Source organism: Oryzias latipes, chromosome 18 (genome assembly GCF_053564925.1).
Source record: "Oryzias latipes strain Hd-rR chromosome 18, Olatipes_Hd-rR_3.1".
Classification (NCBI taxonomy): domain Eukaryota; kingdom Metazoa; phylum Chordata; class Actinopteri; order Beloniformes; family Adrianichthyidae; genus Oryzias; species Oryzias latipes.
The window spans coordinates 28,616,057-28,635,521 of NC_136254.1; the positions used below are offsets into that span (position 1 = coordinate 28,616,057).

At 39.9% G+C, this 19,465-nt stretch overlaps 1 long non-coding RNA gene across 1 annotated transcript; it reads left to right on the top strand.

Annotated features, from left to right (window-relative positions):
• The first annotated feature begins 5,357 nt into the window (after window positions 1-5,357).
• Window positions 5,358-10,384, top strand: LOC111949217 (uncharacterized). Its single transcript, XR_013651061.1, has 4 exons — window positions 5,358-5,429; window positions 5,542-5,584; window positions 8,915-9,163; window positions 10,133-10,384. It is a non-coding gene; the product is annotated as an uncharacterized LOC111949217 (long non-coding RNA).
• Window positions 10,385-19,465: the final 9,081 nt, after the last annotated feature.

Here is a 19,465-nt window from a genome sequence, read left to right on the forward strand (position 1 = left end):
AACTGGACCTTCCGAGCAGCTTGCGGATCCACCCAGTCTTCCACGTGAGCAAGCAAAAACCTGTGAAAGACAGTCCCCTCCACTCCACTGTCCCATCTTCTCCAACGCTCGTTTTGTGGATGGGGGACCAGTCTATACTATCAGCCGTCTTCTCGCTTCTAGAAGGGTTGGGCGAGGAGTCCAATACCTGGTATATTGGGAGGGATACGGTCCTGCCGATCGACAGTGGGTTCCGGGGCGTCATAATCTGGACCCGGATCTAATCGATCGCTTTCACCGGGACCATCCTGACCAGCCTTGACGTCCCGCTAGGAGCCGGACTTAGTGAGGGGGGTTATGTTATGGTTGCCCTCTAGTGGTGTTTCTTTTTGTTACTTCTCTGGCAGGTTTTCTGTGGCCCCTTACTTATTGGTCACAGCTGCCTCTAATCATGTTGCTTCCTATTTAAGTTCTGTTCTGTGTTTTTTGTTAGAGCGTCTTCTCTGTTTGAATCCTGTTTGGTTCAAGTAAATGTTTAAAACTCAATGGATTTGTTTGAGTCTGCCTGGTTCTGGGTTTATTCTATCTGACCACCGGTAACACACACTGTCCTTAGCAGATAAGGAAAGAATTCTGTTTTAACTGAAAACATTCCCAATAGGTTCAATATACGACACCCCTAATGAGCTTTTCAACTTTTTTCTCTGTTTGGAAATGTAACCTTCTTCTTGGATTCTTAATAGAAGGAGCACAGGGTGACAAAGTCCTTTGAGAGAGACAAGGGTGATGGGAGTCCTCCATCCCGGTTTAATTCTTCTCCCTTATACATAAGAAAGGTACTTGTTCTTTATTGTCAGTTATCTAAGATTGCTTTTAGCACAAAAGCAGTCAGACCAGTTGAACATTGTTTGTGTGGGTGTAGACTGTCCATGCATCACTGAGCTGCTTCCCCATCATGGGAAGGTTTCTGTTCCAAGATTCTGTCTGTCATGTGTGGAAGTTCAAAGAGCATTCTTTATTCAACTGTCAATCGTTTTCCTTCTAGATTTTGGTTCAACCTGATTCAGTCATGGGTTTTAGTGAGCAAAACCCGAGGGGAAAAACAGATTACAAAAGCTCAACAAACGAGGCAGCACCAATATTCACCTCAGCACAGATTCAAACACTTTGCAGCTAAAAGTGCTGATTTATAGGCCGGAAATTATTAAAATAATTATGGCTTTAGCTCAGGCTAATATCTGCTTCATAGCTTACTTGTTTTGATCACTGAGCTTTTTTTCTGTTGCAACTAAAAAGGTTGTACTTCTCATTTTTCTCTTTTTTAAGTATCCTCAGTTCATAGGACAAACATTTAGGTATATATTCTAATCTGCATTTTAAATTTGACAGGCAGGCACTGAACTGGCTGTGATTTAGAAGGAACACAGCTACCATGTTCAGTGGAATGTTTTAAGTCTCCATGAAACACTTTCAAGGACGTTTAAGATAGTTGGCACAAACAAAGCATGCAGAGGATTTGGAACCGGATTTGCTCACGTAGGTTTGCTTGAAGGTTTTACCGTCATTTTGAAATCTGCCTTGAGGAGAAAATAAAAGCGTTGCTCATTGTTGAATACCAGTAAATGCTGCACGAACAAAAAATAATGCTGGTGGTTGTGCAACCAGGATTTAAGCAAGATTGAAGGAAAAGATATGCAGCTGAAGGCACAAAGATTTAGCTGTTGAACTTCTTCAAATCCTCTGTTGTTGCCTGGATCACCAGTTCAAGTTAAAAAATAAAAAAAAAAGATTATTTTCTGTGACTTTGAACGTGGCATCGTTGTTGGTGCCAGACGGCCTTGTCTGAGTATTTCAAAAACGGCTGATCTGCTGGGATTTACACCCACAACCATCTCTAGCGTTTACAGGGAATGGTCCCAAAATCAGAAAAAATCAAGTCAGAGTCAGTTCTGTTGGCGGCAGAAATGTCTGGTTGATGCCAGAGGTCAGTGGAGAACAGCCAGACACCTTTCACTTGTTAAATGAAAAGTAAATTGTTTTTAAATAGAAAATAACAAAAGCACAAGGAAATAAACTATTTTACAGTTTTACAAATGTAATGCCGTTTCAACAGATAGTGTCAGTACACCTGCATACAGATTAAATATTATAGTGATCATCACTGAAACTGGTGAAACCTGTAAAACACTTACTAGAATGTTTGCTTGCATGATAAGGTTGGCTGCTTCTTGATTGTTTGAGTGAGGAATGTGCTCTTCGATTTTTGTTCAGTTCTGTTTTTCTTTGTTGTTGTAATCATCTGTTTTTGACCTTTTTTCTGTCCTTGTTTCACAGTTTGTCCAAGTTTAAGTTTGTTTATTGAAGTTTTAGAATTCTTACTTAAAGCCTTTAGTAGTTTGGACCTGTACACCACCCGTTTTTGACAGTATTTTTGCACTTTTTACAACCATATCTCTTTATCTTTTTGCAGTGGGAGTACATTTTAGACATAGTTCTTGAGTATAGAAGCAACATAAGGGTTGATTGTATTTAGTCTGGCTGTCAAGTAACGGAGCAAACAGTCATAAAAAATGAGGATCAGCAAGAAAAGCAGAATATACAAAAGATATAAACTTCAAAAGATAAAGTGAAAACTAAAGATGCAAGCTTTTTTTTAAATGTAATTAAAATGATGTATTTTTTATTTTTTGCCCATTCTGGGAGATGGGCTATATATGTTTAGTTGTCTAACAGTTACTAAAAACCTAATTCAGATTTTCTTAAAGAAAAAAGACAATTTTAGCACTTGGACAAAAAAATATTTAAAAACAAAATGATAAATTATAAAAATATGGCTGTTTTAATTGAAAGACTTTTTATGTGTTTTTATACAGTTTGCAGAGAAATATGCAGATCCGCTTTTCAGCTACACAGCATAAAGACAAATTAAAATGACAGACAAAAACAATTCAATACATTATGATCAAAGTATTGTATTAATTTTTAATAAATCCAAAATAAAATTGCAGACAAAGAGCTGTGATAGACTCAACTGAACAGAGTGTTTTTTTAGTTTTTAAAATCTTGAATAGTTTTTATTTTTTAAATGCAGTTAAGTTCCACATAAACTAATTCAATTCCCTTTTGAGGCCAAAAGTTCAATCAAATTAGATTAAAATTGAAAATAAATAAATAAAACACAACAAAACTGACACTAGACCTTTTTTTGTTTATTTGCTTATTTTAAAATTTTTCTTGTACCTCAACTGGTCATCGATCCAATTTAACCCACTCAGAGTTCTTGGTGCTTAGTAACTGTTCTGACCGCTGGCATTTAACCCCTTCATGCCTGAATTTATTTCCAATTATATAAGACAATATTCTTCTTCTTTTTCTTTTTTTAAGCTGACAGCTTTTGGCAGTAAATGGTGAAGGTCCCAAAGTGCAGGAGACTGGACTTGTGGTAAAAACTCAAAGATTTGGCAAATAAAGTGAAACATGTAAAACCCAATAGACTAAAGGAAAAACAACGCAGTGAAAGCAGATCACCGGACCAGGATGAACGGAAAACCAGACACATAGACACATTGAAGATGATAAACTGAAATGAAGACAGCTGTGAATCATTAACCTGAAACTGGTGTGACTAACAAGGTGACAACTCAAAACAGAAGATGACCAAAACCAGAACATGTCCGCTAAACAACCCAACCAAACTGAAAAAGATTCCCCTCAATGCTGCTGTTATCTGTTTTATGCTACTAAAAGCAAAATGGGGAACTTTTTTTGGAAACCTTATAACCTGTCGAAAATACAAAATAATAGATCACTCAGTTTAACCCTTGTGGTATCCTATGGGGTCCAGATGACCCCACCCTTGCATTGACGTGTTCTCCCTACCATGACAAAGGTGGATAAAGGTGGAAAGATTTCATGTAATCCATGAACACCAGTGAAGATCACAAATCATTGAAGAAGAAAGGTTCAGCACACTGTCTAGTGGGTCTAGATGACCCAAGTCCCAATGTTAAAGTGCCTAGGATAGCACAAGGGTTACATGCAAACATTTACAAACAAGGAAAAGCGCATTTTCCACATTCTTTATCTCAGTTGACATCAAAGTAGAGGTCAGCTTATCAAGTGTGGTACATTAAGGTCACAGCTGCAGATCATTATCATGTATTACTTTAAAGGAGAACAAAACTTTTGTCAAAACAAGCTATCAAAGTTAAATAACTTTCTTTTAGAAGCGTTAAGGCGTGCCTTTCTCATAAAACTTTAATTATAGTGTAACGTCTTTTTGGGCTGTGAGTCATAAATACATCTCTACTTGACTAGTTGGAATGCACTAAAGAATGCTCCAACCTGTCAAGTCACATGGTTTACAGATCTGCTGGTAAAAGATCAAGTGGTAAAAGTGATCAAGAAGCACATTACTGAGGAGTTTTTGCCTAAATTTAGCATTAACATTGTTAACCCTGGAGAACAAATGGGTCTGACACAGCTATTAAAACAATCACAAGAGTTACTAAGCACCAAAAACTCAGTTAAAAGAGGAGACCTAGTGAATCCATCTTGAACATTGATGTTCTTTGAAGTGGTATTTTAAGTTAATAGCAACACACACAACTCATAAATACAGGGTAGTTAAACAAACATTATCTGGCTAAATTCTCAATGGCTGAGTTCTTATTCTTAGACTACAAAATGACTGCAGATTGTCTTTCTGACTAAAAATTATTTTCTGTTTTTAAAACTAAAAACTAGTCAACTCAACTTTGTGTATGTCTACTAAGTCTTTATCTACATGCATGTCTGCAAACACCCAAAGTATCCCTGGCTTGAATTTAATAGAAAAGCTTGGACTCGATAACAGAGGTGTCAAACTGCAGTCTCAGACAGTTGGTGCCCTGCTTGTTTTTTTTAGAAACCTGCCCTACCCAATTCTAGTTGTCCAGAACATTTTATGTTTTGTCAATTATAGAAGTTCAAGACAGAATATATTATTCATATATTTTTTTTTAATATTTTATTAAACAATGCAGAACATCAGCCCTTGAATCAAGTTTTGACAGATGTGGATTAATGGGTTTCAATTAACAAATGTCTCTTGATGTATAGATTTATTTAAATATAAATTTTTAGTCTTTATCAATTCCTCTTTTAACTGTTTTGTGATTGCTGGACCATGTGGTGTTATGCATGAGTAAAAGAAACTTTAGAAAGCAAAAGTAAAAAGAGTTTTTTTTTCCTGCTGTTCAGACTGGATTGAACACATTACTGTCAAAACAAGCAAGAGTCATTGCTTTGGGATGCTCTTAACAGATAGCATATACTTGGCCCCGCACCAAACATGAGATCTTAAAAGGGGAGGATCTATTGTTGGGAAACAAACATCACACAACCTCCTTATAGAATATGAACGGTTGGAAGCACTGTCATTTCAAATAGGAAAGGTAAATAATACAATGGTAAGTAACTTTTTTCTTTTGTATGTCTGCAGACTTTCGTATAAAAAATCTCAAATGCGTGTAATCTAAATAATTAACAGCATGGAGTTTCAAATGTGCTTCTTTTGCCAAGGTTTGAATCATGGATCTCTGGCTGTTTGTTTGTGCGCTAACAGGTTTGTTTAATTTTTTAATGATTTTGATCTTTTTAATATTTTTGTCCTTTTAAGTTGTAGTAGAAGCAGATAATATTCACATTTTTAAGACAGCAAATACTTGCTGATGAAAACCCTTATAGATAACAATGCTTGTCATATGTGAGAATATTACATTACTACATACTTTTGTGATTAAGCACTCATCTATAATTTGTTTGTTGCTGTTTGTGTAAATACGAATTTGTTTAATTTTTTTTTAAATCAATTTTATCTTCTTAATCTGGTTTGTCCCTTTATGAGATATATTAGAAGCAGATATTATTCACATTATTTGAATACTAAGTACATTTAGTAATTACTGCATGATCAATATAATTCTAGGTTGCATTGCTTGTCATATAAATGATTTACACAGTAGTTCATGCATTTGTATTTTTCAAATACAAATGTTTTTTTTTTAAATAAAAAACTAAAAAAGAAAAGTTTTTAAAATCATATGTAAACATCTTTAATTTTGAGTTTGGGAAGTGGGCATTTCTGAGCAACAGTGTTGTATAATCCCCAACAAATATACATTTTTATTAAGAGAATACTGCTAAAGTAGTGTAGACTATGTCTATGTCTATAGTTTTATAGACGGCTTATGACAGAATACATAGAGAGGAGAGCTGGCTTTGCATGAGAAAGTCTAGAATCCATTTGAGTTATGCAGGACATTTATCACTGTTGGACACTGGTGCAGTAGGTGTGATAAGGAGTTTATTGTTGAGGTGGGACTGCACTAAGGACCAGCTTTGAGACCTTTCTTGATTGCTGTGATGATGGACAGACTGACAGAAGAAGTTAGACAGGAATCTCTATGGATCATCATGTTTGCAGATGACATAGTGATCTGTAGAGAGAGCAGGTGGAGGACCATCTAGAGAGGTGAAGGTTTCCTTTGGAAAATAGAAGAATAATGGTCAGCTGCAGTAAGACAGGGTAGCTTTTAGTTAATGAGAGGGACTGAAATTAAATGGTGAGCTTACAGGGAGCCGAGGTGAAGACGGTGAAGGACTTTAAGTTCAACAGATAAAGAGGTGTGCCCAAGCAAGTTGGAACAGGTGGGGGACGATTACAGGTTGGTGAGAGTTGGATAAAAAAGATGTAGTTGGATAGAGGCAGAAAAAGCACTTTGGAAACCCCATAAATGAGTAATTAAACGTGTCCTTGATGATTTCAAAGGGAATGGCTCAAATAATTATATTAAATTAAGTCACAATTTATTTCAGCTCTATGTTTAAAAAAAAAACTACAGTTTCATCCATTTTTTTTATTCTTACCAATTAAACGTTTTATAAAAAGTTGTCATCGTTAAGAAAAAAGAAGATAGCATCAGAAGAAAAATACTTTCATTGAAGCATAAAGTGGCAGCGGAATCCGCTCAGACTGGTTAGAGTCGAGATTATGGTCAACAGACATTTTTAAAGTACTCAATATAGAGAAAAAGTAACATGAATTGCAGGCATTTTCGTATTTTAATCAAAGACAAATAATTGTGTCTGATAAACTGGATTTTAAATGGCAGCCATAGAAAATATAAGCAATTTTTTGAAAGATATTACTTTTAGAGTTTCTTCTTATCAGAACTTTGATTCCGTCATATTTTAATTTAACGTTATAATTAATGTTTTTAGCAACACAGTTACAGGTAATCAGTTAACATTTGATGAACCAAAAGCAACACTGTTCACAAATGTTCATGTGTGAGTTTATGTCAGGTACATTTAGCTGAAAACCATCTTTCAACATTTCAAAAATGCCCCAGGGCTGTGTTCTGTTCATAAGAATGCTGGTTTCACAGGTTACTACTATAGCAAAGTTAAAACAATATGCAGTGTGAAAACATAAGCTAACTCCCAGAGGTTTAAAGAAAGTAACTCAGATAGACAGACTGACTGACTTACATGCCTACATGCATATTTTAGTCCTTCCTGCCTCGTATATTCGTTCCTTGTTTTGTTGTACTTTGTGGTGAAACTGCTGATAGAATAGAGACAATGGGTGGAGTTAACTATTTGGTGTCATGCATTTTATTTACTTTAGAATATGTCTGCTTGTCTTTTATCTGTATTGGACCTCCACAATAGTTTTTTTTGTGCAGATTGCTATGTAAGTCTCAAGACAAAAAATTTTCCCTAAAAAGAAAGCAAAGTTTATTTTAAAAAAAACTTAGCAAATAAATTTGAAAAAATATCCTGATGAAAATGAGATACATTCAAATTTCTTTAATATATTTTGTTTCAGGAGCACTGCTTAGTGTTTCCTTTGCTCAAACTCATCAGTTCTACTTTGTGAACACTGAGCTGAGCTGGACAGATGCTCTGTTATGGACCAAGTACTGCATTCACTTTTTCTTTAAATATAGTACATGTTGTTTATTATCAAAGGGCCCTCTTTAAAATTAAAAACACATTTTCACTTAACCTTGCTAACCTAATTCATGAAAAATGTCTTAAATTATGTATTTTTTAATAAATTAATAATCAGGATCATTTACCAACTTAGATTATTTTTTAAGTATTTTCGAGCATTATGTTTTATTTTTTCTTGCTATATTTTTCACAAGCTGCATATTGATGAGAGTTTATGTGCAATGCATTTCTAAAACCAATACTATTTTAGGTCAAACAGTTTAAGCTTTACTCACATGCATCCATACCGGAGGAGTATGGATGCATGAGTATGAAAGGAGTGCACACTTGCAAGTGAACAGCGCTAACAGGCTTCTTGCACAGTCTGTGGGACTGGGGGGATTTAAAAAATGTAAATCCATACGACACGCCTGCATTTCATCTACTTCCCCCTTACTTAACTTGGCGTGTTGCATGTCGCTTGCAGCATGCCGGTAAAAAAAAAAGAAAGAAAAGAATGCGCATGAACTTTTCCACTCTACAGGCTCACCAAGCGGCCTACAATCTTGGTATTTTGTGTTGGCAACCTCGGTGCCCCGTAAAGGTTTGCCCAGTTTATGCTCACAGGCTTTAATTGTTGTAGAGAAAGATCACATGAAGCTACACAATGACTTATGGTTTCAAGAGGGTTTTAGTTTATGACTTAAAATTCAATGTTCTGGTCAACTTGAGAGTAAAATTGATCTTTTGAAGAAAGCACAACTTTCAGTGTAAAGCATTCAAGAAAAGAAGTTCATAAATGAATTGCAGTTTGCATTGTCACAGCTAGATGTCATGCTTTACAATATAATTGAACTAAGGACGTCATTAAGATTGTTCAGAATAGAAGACACATATAAAACAGAGTAGATTATCTCTATTATTTAATAAATAACTGTATGATTTTCATTTTCAGTTTTGTCAAATGCAGAAGGTTTCATACCATTCAGTCAAAATGAGACCAGCATCACTCTGCAGTGGAATAGAGGGAACAGCAATGACAGCTTTGTTCTCCAGTTTAATGGAACAGAGACAAACATCAGTGCTCCAGATGGAGATGGACCAATAAATTACACTGTTTCATCCCTCACTGCTGGAACCAAGTACACCTTCACTCTGCTTTCTCGCTCATCTCTCACTAGAGTCAACATCACTGCAGCAACTGGTGAGTTATTTTACAACAAAATGTCATTCAGATTTAAATGAAAAAAAGCAATTGATCTAATAAAAGATGAAAATATTGTTTGAAAACAATTCTACAAAATCAATCTAAGCTTCACCCATAAACATTACAGACTTTACTTAAAAAACCATATGCATAATAAGTATGTGTACAAAGTAAAAAATATATATATAAGAACACACAACAATCTTTTTTCCAAGGATCAGTTTTCTCATCGTTTAAGTGAGTCCTGCAGTACAGAAAAGATGAATGAGTGAATGAATGAGTGAATGAATGAATGAATGAATGAATGAATTCATTTTGGGAAATTAAGTGCAGGCATTCATGACAAGTCTCTCACCACTGCTTCATTGAGGCAAAACATGGTTGAAAATGGCCCACAAAAATGTTCTTATGGGCCATATGCAAGATCAGATAAAAATTAATAAGATGTATATATTTAAGCAAAAAAGAAGTTGTATGTGTGTGTGTGTGTGGGGGGGGGGGGTTATAATGTGGCCACATACCCCTATGAAATTGGGGAGATGTGCCCCTGCTGTAGTTGATGAAATTGTGATGTGTGATGCCATTTGTTGTTTACATTTTATCATTTTAAATTGATAGATTATGTGACAAATCAGCATCTAATTATTTAAAATAATAATTTGAAATCACAAGATTTATAACATAGTTAACTAAAGACAAAATCTGTTCATGTTGTATTTTAAGTTGGCTGAAAAAGTTGGTTGGAAAAAAAAGCCTTCCTAGGTTTTTTCAACAAAGGGCAAAACGATAAGCTAATGATGACAAGTTGTTTAAGCTGACAAAAACCCTAATCGTTCATGTCATGTTGACAGAAGAAACTAGTGTCACAATAATTTTTTTTATTTAAAACTGTTATTTTCTGATCAAACATGAAACTACAGCAGTTCTTTTTTTTTTTTTTTTTTGCTCTTCTTCTTTTACTATCAGCTCCTCAAAATGTGGAGTACTTCAAAGTACTTGGAAAAACTGATACCAGCATCACTCTGCAGTGGAGTGAGGTCACCAATGCCAGCTACATCCTGCAGTTTAACAGTGAATCGAGAACAATTCCTGCATCAGGAGATGGACCAGTAACTTACACAGTGGTGTCTCTGAATGCAGCGACGGAATACATATTTACTCTTTTCTCTGTGTTTGAGAATGCGACAAGCTCTGGAGTACAACTAAGAGTTGGTACTGGTAAGTTATTTTTTTTCTTTAATCTTTAAATATACACCTTTCCAAAACATTAGAATATCATAGAAAAATGTATTTATTTCACTAATTCCTTTGAAAAATTTGTTTCAAAGAATATTTATTCAGTTTCGTGCCCTCCATTCTCCTCTTAATAGTACCCCATACATTTTCAATGGAGTTTAGGTTCAGCTGGTTGACAGGCCAATCAAGCACTTTGATGGCATGAAACAGATTTTGCTGCTTCTGGTGGTATGGACAGTGGCCAGGTCCTGTTTTGCTTTAGCATCTTCCCTGTGGACAGGGTTTTTGTCCTTCTGACCACGTCTGCATCAATGGCAATGGAACTTTCCAATGTCTGGATGGCTGTCAGCACTACACTGAACTAAATGATGACTGGCTGTCTGAATACAACGTCAATGGGATCTCCTTGTGCAATGGAAATTACTATTCATAAGAGAAGTAAAGATAATATACCGGTACTTATTGGTATTAGGCGTAGTTGCATCTGCAAAAGTTATGTTTAATACACACCTTTTTAGCAGAACAGAGGAAAAAAGAACAATGTAAGAAATACAGAAACACATACACTAAAGTGGTTATTTGTGATGTCATACATAGAACTTTAAACTTAAAAAGTGAAGTGACAAAGCTTAACAACATTCAGATAGAGGCTCCTTGAGCAACACCAAAACAATATTGATCAAATTTGTTGAATTCACTAATTGGTCCACGCACCTGAAGGAAGAAAGCTTGTTAAATTGCCAGGTTTAAGATGTAAAGTTTGAAAAAAGTTTAACTTTCAAAAAGACCATTTCCCATTTGTTTGTTTTTTAGCAGTAAACGCTAAAAAAGATTGAAAGATAGAAAAAAATGTAATACTAGGCATTAAGTGAGTATTTATTGCAGAAAACTTAGGCTGCTCTAAAACCCATCTGTTCTAAAACACTTTTTCAAGCATATATTACCTAATTTTAGAACTTAGAACATTTTTTTAGAAAACCAAACTGTGGGCAACAAGCAAGCTTCTACTCTGCATTCCCAAATATAACTCATAGGTTACAGTTCCTCAAAACAGCACTAGAAGCATTTTACTTATGAATCCCATTTTTAAAAAATGGCTAAATATTTCTTCTTCTAAAAATGAACATGTTTAGCCTGATGTCAATTTTTATTAAAGAGCCTTTACAATGCAAAATCAATTTTTTGAGCTTTCAAGTGTAATATTATGTTCAAAAATGTACGAAAAGAAAATTTGGTCCATTAACGCATTTCTGAGTGTTCCTCTAAAAAACATATGCTCAATGCACCAGCCCCTTCCAACCCACAAAAAGGAGATAGACCAGTGAGAACAGTCCCTTCCAGGAAGTCTATGCTGATAGCACCGCCCCCAGGCTAACACACACACCCACTTTTTTCATGGAGCTAGCGGTGATTGGCTTAATGCTTTTTTTTTATATACACAACATTTACATCCATCTTTGCAAATGCTTGGATGTTTTTTGTTTTTGCGGGAAAAGCACAGACTCGCTGCCGAGGCCAAATTTAGTTTTGACGTCATAAAATAGGTGTGAAAGGCGGTGGTGTCAGGTGACAGGCTGGCCTACAGCAGAGCCCGGACAGCCCGGACAGAGCTGAGGAGGGGCATCAACCAGGCCAAACGCAGACACAGACAACGGGTGGAACAGCACTTTGCTAATAACAACCCGTGGGAGATGTGGAGAGGCATCAGAACCATCACAGACCACAGGAGCAGCATGCAGCAGACCACTCATGACCCCACCCTGCCTGACACTCTAAACACCTTCTTTGCACGCTTCGAGACGCCCGGCAGCAGCAGGGACTCTGGTCCTCTATTACAGCTGGAGGAGCAGTCTCAGCCTCTCGTCCTGCAGCTACGTCAGGTGAGCTCCACTCTGAGGAGGATCGACACCAGCAAAGCCGCAGGACCAGATAAGGTGTCAGGTCGGGTTCTGAAGCTGTGCGCACATCAACTGGCTGGAGTTTTCCTGGACATCTTTAATTGGTCCCTGCAGCTCACCTCAGTTCATGTGTGCCTCAAGTCCTCCATCATCGTGCCGGTGCCAAAAAAATCCTCTGTCTCGTGCCTCAATGATTACCGGCCGGTCGCTCTGACACCGGTGATCATGAAGTGCTTTGAGAGGATCATCCTGAACCACATCAAGGACATCATCCCTGCTACTCTGGACAGCCATCAGTTCGCTTACAGGGAGAACCGATCGACAGAGGACGCAGTTTCATTAGCCCTGCATGCTACCCTGTCCCACCTGGAGCATCCTGACACCTATGTCAGGATGTTATTTGTGGACTTCAGTTCAGCCTTTAACACGGTGATCCCGGACAAGCTGACACTGAAGCTCCACAACCTGGTTTTGCCTGCCTCCCTGTGCCTCTGGATCAAAGGCTTTCTCACCAACAGGCCCCAGGCCCCAAGTGGTGAGAATCGGGGACTCAACATCATCCACTCTGATCCTGAGCACAGGAATACCACAGGGGTGTGTCCTCAGCCCGCCCTCTTCACTCTGTTCACCCACGACTGCTCCGCTATTCATTCCACAAATCTGGTTTTAAAGTTCGCCGACGACACCACCGTAGTGGGTCTCATATCCAACAATGATGAGACTCACTACAGAGAGGAAGTTCAGCACCTGACAGGATGGTGTGCTGACAACAACCTCATCCTGAACACCTCCAAGACCAAAGAGATCATCGTGGATTTTAGAAGGACTAGAAAGGTGGCACACACCCCCCTCCTCATTAACGGGGAGGAGGTGGAGCGAGTGGACCACATCAAGTTCCTGGGGATCCACATTACATCTGACCTCACCTGGTCGCTGCACACATCCCACCTGGTGAAGAAGGCTCAGCAGAGACTCTTCTTTCTAAGGAAGCTTAAAAGGACAGGACTTTCATCACAACTTCTGGGGATCTTCTACAGGGCAACCACTGAGAGCATCCTCTGTCTGAGTGCTACGGTGTGGTACGGGAGCTGCACCGCTCAAGACAGGAAGGACTTGGCCCGGGTGGTGAAAACCGCACAGGAGATTGTGGGAGGACCCCTCCCACAACTCAACAGCCGGGTCCAACGGAAGGCTGGTCGTATTGCTGCAGACCCCACCCACCCAGGACATAACCTGTTTGTACCTCTTCCCTCTGGGAAGAGATACAGGAGCATCAGAACTCACACAAACAGACTGAGGAACAGCTTCTTCCCAAGAGCAGTGAGGTCCATCCACCCCCCCCCCCCCACATCACACAACTGGGTCAACGAAACCGCCCCTCCCCCCAGACTTAACATAACCCACTAACCCCTGTCAGCACGCAGCTGACAATGCTCTGACTGTATTTTAAACTGTGTATGCAATATTCATTTTTTTTTTTTTTTTTTTTTTAACTTGTCCTGTCCAATAGCTGGGCAGACAGATGAGAGCTGAGGGCCTCTTGTGTTGGACAGATTTTACTTTAACAAGAGGGGTTATTAATCTTCAGACAAACCAAAGGTATGTCTGGATAAACCCCTTTTGTAATTGAGGCCAAACTTTATTAATTTCAATCATGTCTGAAAATCTTTGGTGTTGGACCGGACGGAAAAGGAAAGAGGGGGGGAAGAGAGAGGGACGATAGAGAGAGGGGGGGTAGGGGGTGATAATAGGAGGGGAAGGGGGATAAGACCATGAAGCAGCATAAAGCAACAAGTTTACTGGTTGATAATCATTATGGTAAGGTTCAAATGTAGTACAAAAAGGGCGGAGCCTGTCCACACACACACTCAAATGTTATAAACACACCTGCTAGCTGCAAAAATGTCCACCTGTCGACATGTACACAAAACAGATAGTGTTCACACGCATACTTATGCCTTAAAACCAACTAGTGTGAAATATTTCAGTCATTCAGTCATGCAAACTGTTAGTGCAAAGGAGAGCTAACACCTGTGCTCAGGTGAGTGTTTATGTTCTTCTAAAATGGATGGTGGAACGTGGAAAGAAGGAGGGAGAGTGCCCAGCCATCCCCACCCCAAGACCCCCACCGCAGCAGCAGCGGCAGCCGGAATCCCCCCAACGCCACACGGGAACCGGCAGGGAACAACCGCCGCCCGGGCGACCAAGCCCGCCACCCAGGCCAGGGCCAGCAGGACCGCCGCAAGGCCCCCAGAGCCAGGGAGCAGGGAGGCACGGAGGGAGAGAGAGCGCCGCCCCAGCCCAACCAGGAGAGCAGCCCCCCCGCCGCGCCGAGAGAACCCAACGCAGGGCCCCACCGGAGAAGGACGCCCACAGCCCCAGACGAGCACCCCACCACCACCCAGGAGTTCCGGGCATCCCCCCCGCCCCAACCCCAGGTACGAGCCAGGACCCCCCAAGGGAGACCCGCTCCGCACTCCAGGCAGCCATCCGCCCGGCCCACGGTTGGTCCAGGGAGGAGCGAGGCAGGGGCCCGCCGCCCCCGCCCAAGAGGGGGGAACCCCGGGGAAAAAAGAGGGCCCACAAGGGGTGTTGTAAATATGACCCGACCAGGCTCAGCCACAGTTGGAGATTTGGCGGGGCCCAGCGCTCAGGAGCAAGGACCAGAACCCACCCCCCAGGGACACGAACACTCCCGGCTCAGATGTAATGTGAACCCCCCCGCCGCGCGGAGAGAGCACCGCCGGGCCCAGGAAGCCAGCACCCCGGGGACACGGCCGCCGTTGCAAAGGGGCCCGTACCCCCCCACCAGGGAAGAGGCAGGGGACAGATGGTCCTAGGTCCCACCTTCCTTGCAAAATGTGTGTGCGTGTATGTGTGTTTGAGAGGGTGTGTGTGTGCATGTGTGTGTGTTTATGTTGGAATGTATATATTGAGGGGGGAGGGGTGTGTGTGCTAAGGGGGGTGCAGGTAAAATTGGCGGGTAGGGCACTGAGGGGACATCTCCTGATTACTCACAGTGACGTCCCCTCACCCTCCCCACCAAGGGACCCTAAATGTCTAAGATGCGGTTAAAATTGGCGGGTAGGGTGCTAGGAGGACATCCGCTGCTTGCTGGCAGTGATGTCCAAGCACCCCCCCTACCAAGGGCCCTACATGTCTAAGGTGCAAATAACCCCCCCCCCCCCCAGCAAGGGGGCCAGGCCCACCCAGCCCAGGGGTCCCACCCCCGGAGGCGCCGACACCCCAGGCCCAGCACCACCTCCCCCCACACAGAGAGCGAGGAGCCAGAAAGCGTTGCCCCCCCCCCCAGAGCAAGCCCAGGCCCCCACCCCCAAACGCCGGCCCTAGAAGAGCTCTGGTCAGGCCTCGACGGAACCAAGGCAGCCGACCAGCCGGGGAAACCGCCGATGGCCTCAGCGGAGACCCCGACCCGTCAACCCCCCCTGCCCCGTACCAATAGTGCCCCCCCCCTCCCCCAGAATGCCCCCCCACAAGGCAGGGCCGACAAGACCCCCCACCCCACCCCACCCCCCAGACCCCGCAGCCAAAGCGGATGACACCCAGAGCGACCGGGGGCCCCAAGAGGGTTGTCCCGTCCCGCCCCAGAGCCAGGGAAGGTGGGAAGCCCATCCAGCGCCGCTGGGCCCCCCCCCCGAGCAGCCCCCCCGCCAACCCCCCCCAGCACAGGCAAAATGTATGCAATATTCATGCTGTATGTGCAATATCCATTCTAATGTGGAATACCCACTCATGTGCAATATTCACTCCACTCTACTGTACAGTATTTATGTATTTATGCCTTATATAGCTCCTTATTCTTATTTTATTTTATTCTACCTTTTTATATTGTTGGACGAGAGTTGCTGGAAAAAATTTTATTGTGCACTGCAGAATGATAATAAAAGATTCTGATTCTGATTCTGATTCTGGTGTCTCAGAGATCCATTCTTCTTACTTCTGGGGAGGAAATTAGTTCACAAAAATAACAATTTATTAAAAATTAGTTATTTGTGTGCTAAAGGTAATATATCATATATCACTAGAGGAGACACGCCCGCTTTAGAAGCCTGGCCGACGGTGGCGGAGCGCGACGCCATCTTGGTGAGGTCGACGACGCCCACATGACATTGATTTCCATTGATTTTAGTGGTGTCTAAGTAGCTTTTATAAACTGTATATATTTTTAGATTTAAATATATTTATACATATATATAAATATATTATATTTTATGTATATAATATATATATAGATACATCATTTGTTGTTGTTAAAGAAGAGAAACAGTCAGCCTTAAAAGCTCAAACTTGAATGAAAATGCATTGTTGCAGGACTTCATACAAATAAAAAAATTATTAGAAAGAATTTTTAAAATTAATTTCTAAACATTTAGAAGTTTTAAACCTCTTTGACATGTAATTTAAATTATTTAGAAAAACCCAACAATAATAATAATAATAATATTAATAAATCAATAGTAAGTCAATACAAACAATAAAAAGTCAATAAATAACAATAAAAATAATTATATTATTATTACTACTAATAATAGTAATAATAATAATAATAATATTCAAAAGAAGTCCAAAAGTGAACAATAGATTTACCCTAAAAAAAAAAAAAGTCTCTTATCAAAATCTGTTTCCACAAATGTATTACTGTATTACTAGTTGGTACCACAGTGATCCATCTGGGTTAACTCTTTTGATAGCTAAGGCCCACTTTTTCCCTAAGTCTGAAATAATTGGAAACCTGAAAGAAAAGTTCAGTCACTGAGTCAGAAATGTATAAATCTGTATTACTATAATAGCCTAGTATGCTGTATACAAGTATGTATACAATTCTTCTTCCCTCCTTTCCTTTTCCGTCCGGTCCAACACCAAAGATTTTCAAACATGATTGAAATTAATAAAGTTTGGCCTCAATTACATAAGGGGTTTATTCAGACATACCTGTGGTTTGTCTGAAGATTAATAACCCCTCTTGTTAAAGTAAAATATGTCCAACACAAGAGGCCCTCTGTCTTTAAAAGGTGTACAACTTTTAATTGGTTGCTTTCTTCCAACAACAGATCAGCCATATCTTTCATGTGGACAGACCTTCTGTCCTCCAGACCAGGACTGTGTCATTATCAATGGAACGGCTCAGTGTGGTGAAGCCTGTCAACATTACACTGAACTGAATGATAACTGGCTTTCTGAATATAACATCAATGGAAATTCATACTGTAGAGGATACTACTCCTCCACTGAAGGCTGGTATCGTATGTTTGTGGGACAAACCAGCGCTCAGATTCCTGAAACTTGTGTACAAGACAGCAGATGCAGTTATAACAATTTGCAGATGACACAACCTCATCCAACTCAATACAATCAAACTGTAACACGCTCTTTGTGTTATAGTTATGGCAGTTCCTGCTGCTATTATACATCAGACACTATTAAGGTCAAACTCTGCTATGGAGACTATCATGTCTACAAACTTCAAAGACTCCCAGGATGCAATACTGTATATTGTGCAGGTAAAATTTTGTTACTCAACCCATCTTTTTTTTAATTAGGATCATTGTTTTAGCACTGTTGTTTCACTTGCTGCTATTATAGTAAACGTTATACTTTATAGACATACAACTGTTTAACAATCCATTAGGAATACATAAAAAGACTGTTGGAACAATGTGGCTATTTTGGAGCTAAAATAAATATGCATCAGTTTAACTTTTTTTATTACACATTTAAAGATGTTCCTTTCTGTTTCAGTTCCAAAGCACAGCTTCAGAGCAGCTGGTCAAGATCAAACCAGCATCACTCTACGGTGGAACAAAGTCAACAACAGTGTCAGCTTTGTTCTCCTGTTTAATGGCACAGAAACAAACATCAGTGCTCCAGCTGCAGATGACTCTGTAACTTACACAGTGTCATCTCTGACTGCTGCAACTAAATACACATTCACTCTCTTCTCTGTGTTTGACAATGTCAGAAGCAGTGGAATCAGCATTGATGCAGTCACTGGTATGTATAATGATTTGATTTCTAAAATCTATTATAAGCTAAATCTTTAAACAATAGATATCAGCGTTTATTCTACTGCATCTAAAAACAGGGATTTTAACACCTTGGTCATCAAACTTATTTAATAAAAATGTCCAATTATTTGTAAAATAAAATGGAAATTTAAGGCACGTAAAATGCAAAAAAAAAAACGTTTTAACAAATTCCCTGCTATTATGAAGTCTAAAACAAGGAGCTCCCACTCCTACACCTGGCTGTGGATCCTGCCTCTGGTTCATCTCTGGCTCGTCTCTGCTCTGTGCCTGACCGAGTACCTCGTCTCTGCTCCTGCTCCAGCACCTGGCTGTGGTTCCTGTCTCCGGCTCGACTCGCGCCCCCGACTGTCCCCACAACCACGGCTGGATGAAGCTCGTCTGCTGGACTTTTATATATGTAGTTGGAGATTTAGATAAGTTAATTCTTCTCTAAGAGTTCTGGTACATCGCCTGCCTGTCCTGGGGGAGGATCCCTCCTTCATGTGGGCACCCCTGAGGTTTCTTCGTTTTTTCCGGAATCCGTTTTTTTTGGGAGTTTTTCCTTACCGCGAAGGGGTGTCTAAGGGCAGGGATGCCAGTATAGCTTAGTCAGTTTGTTAGTTCATTTTAGGATTTTCCTATTGAACTCTTTGTATTCGTGATCCTCTTGAGTTCATGTTTTACTTCGAAGCCCATCGAGACGACTGTTGTTGTGATTTTGGGCTATACAAATAAAATTGAATTGAATTGAATTGGTAACAACAAACAGCTGTCTGGAATAAAAATTTAAAATATCTGTTGCAATATCTAGATGACCCTTGAAAAAGGATTAGCCAAAGCAAAATGGCACATGCTAACAAAGAATAATAGCTATGGATTAATCCTGTCATGTGTGCAGTTTCTAGAAGGTTTCACATGAATCTCCAGGAAGTTCTGTCATATGTTTCTTCTGAAAAATGAAATTTTCCTAAAATAAAGACAACATGACTAACTAGCATTGTTCAATGCTTTCACTATGCTTACAGACAACAGCTTGTAGAACATTTAACCAACTTTTAGCATCATGTCTTTGTTGCATAATTATTGCAATCACACACATTTTTTATGATTTTATTTCATTTACCAACTTTTGTCTTTCA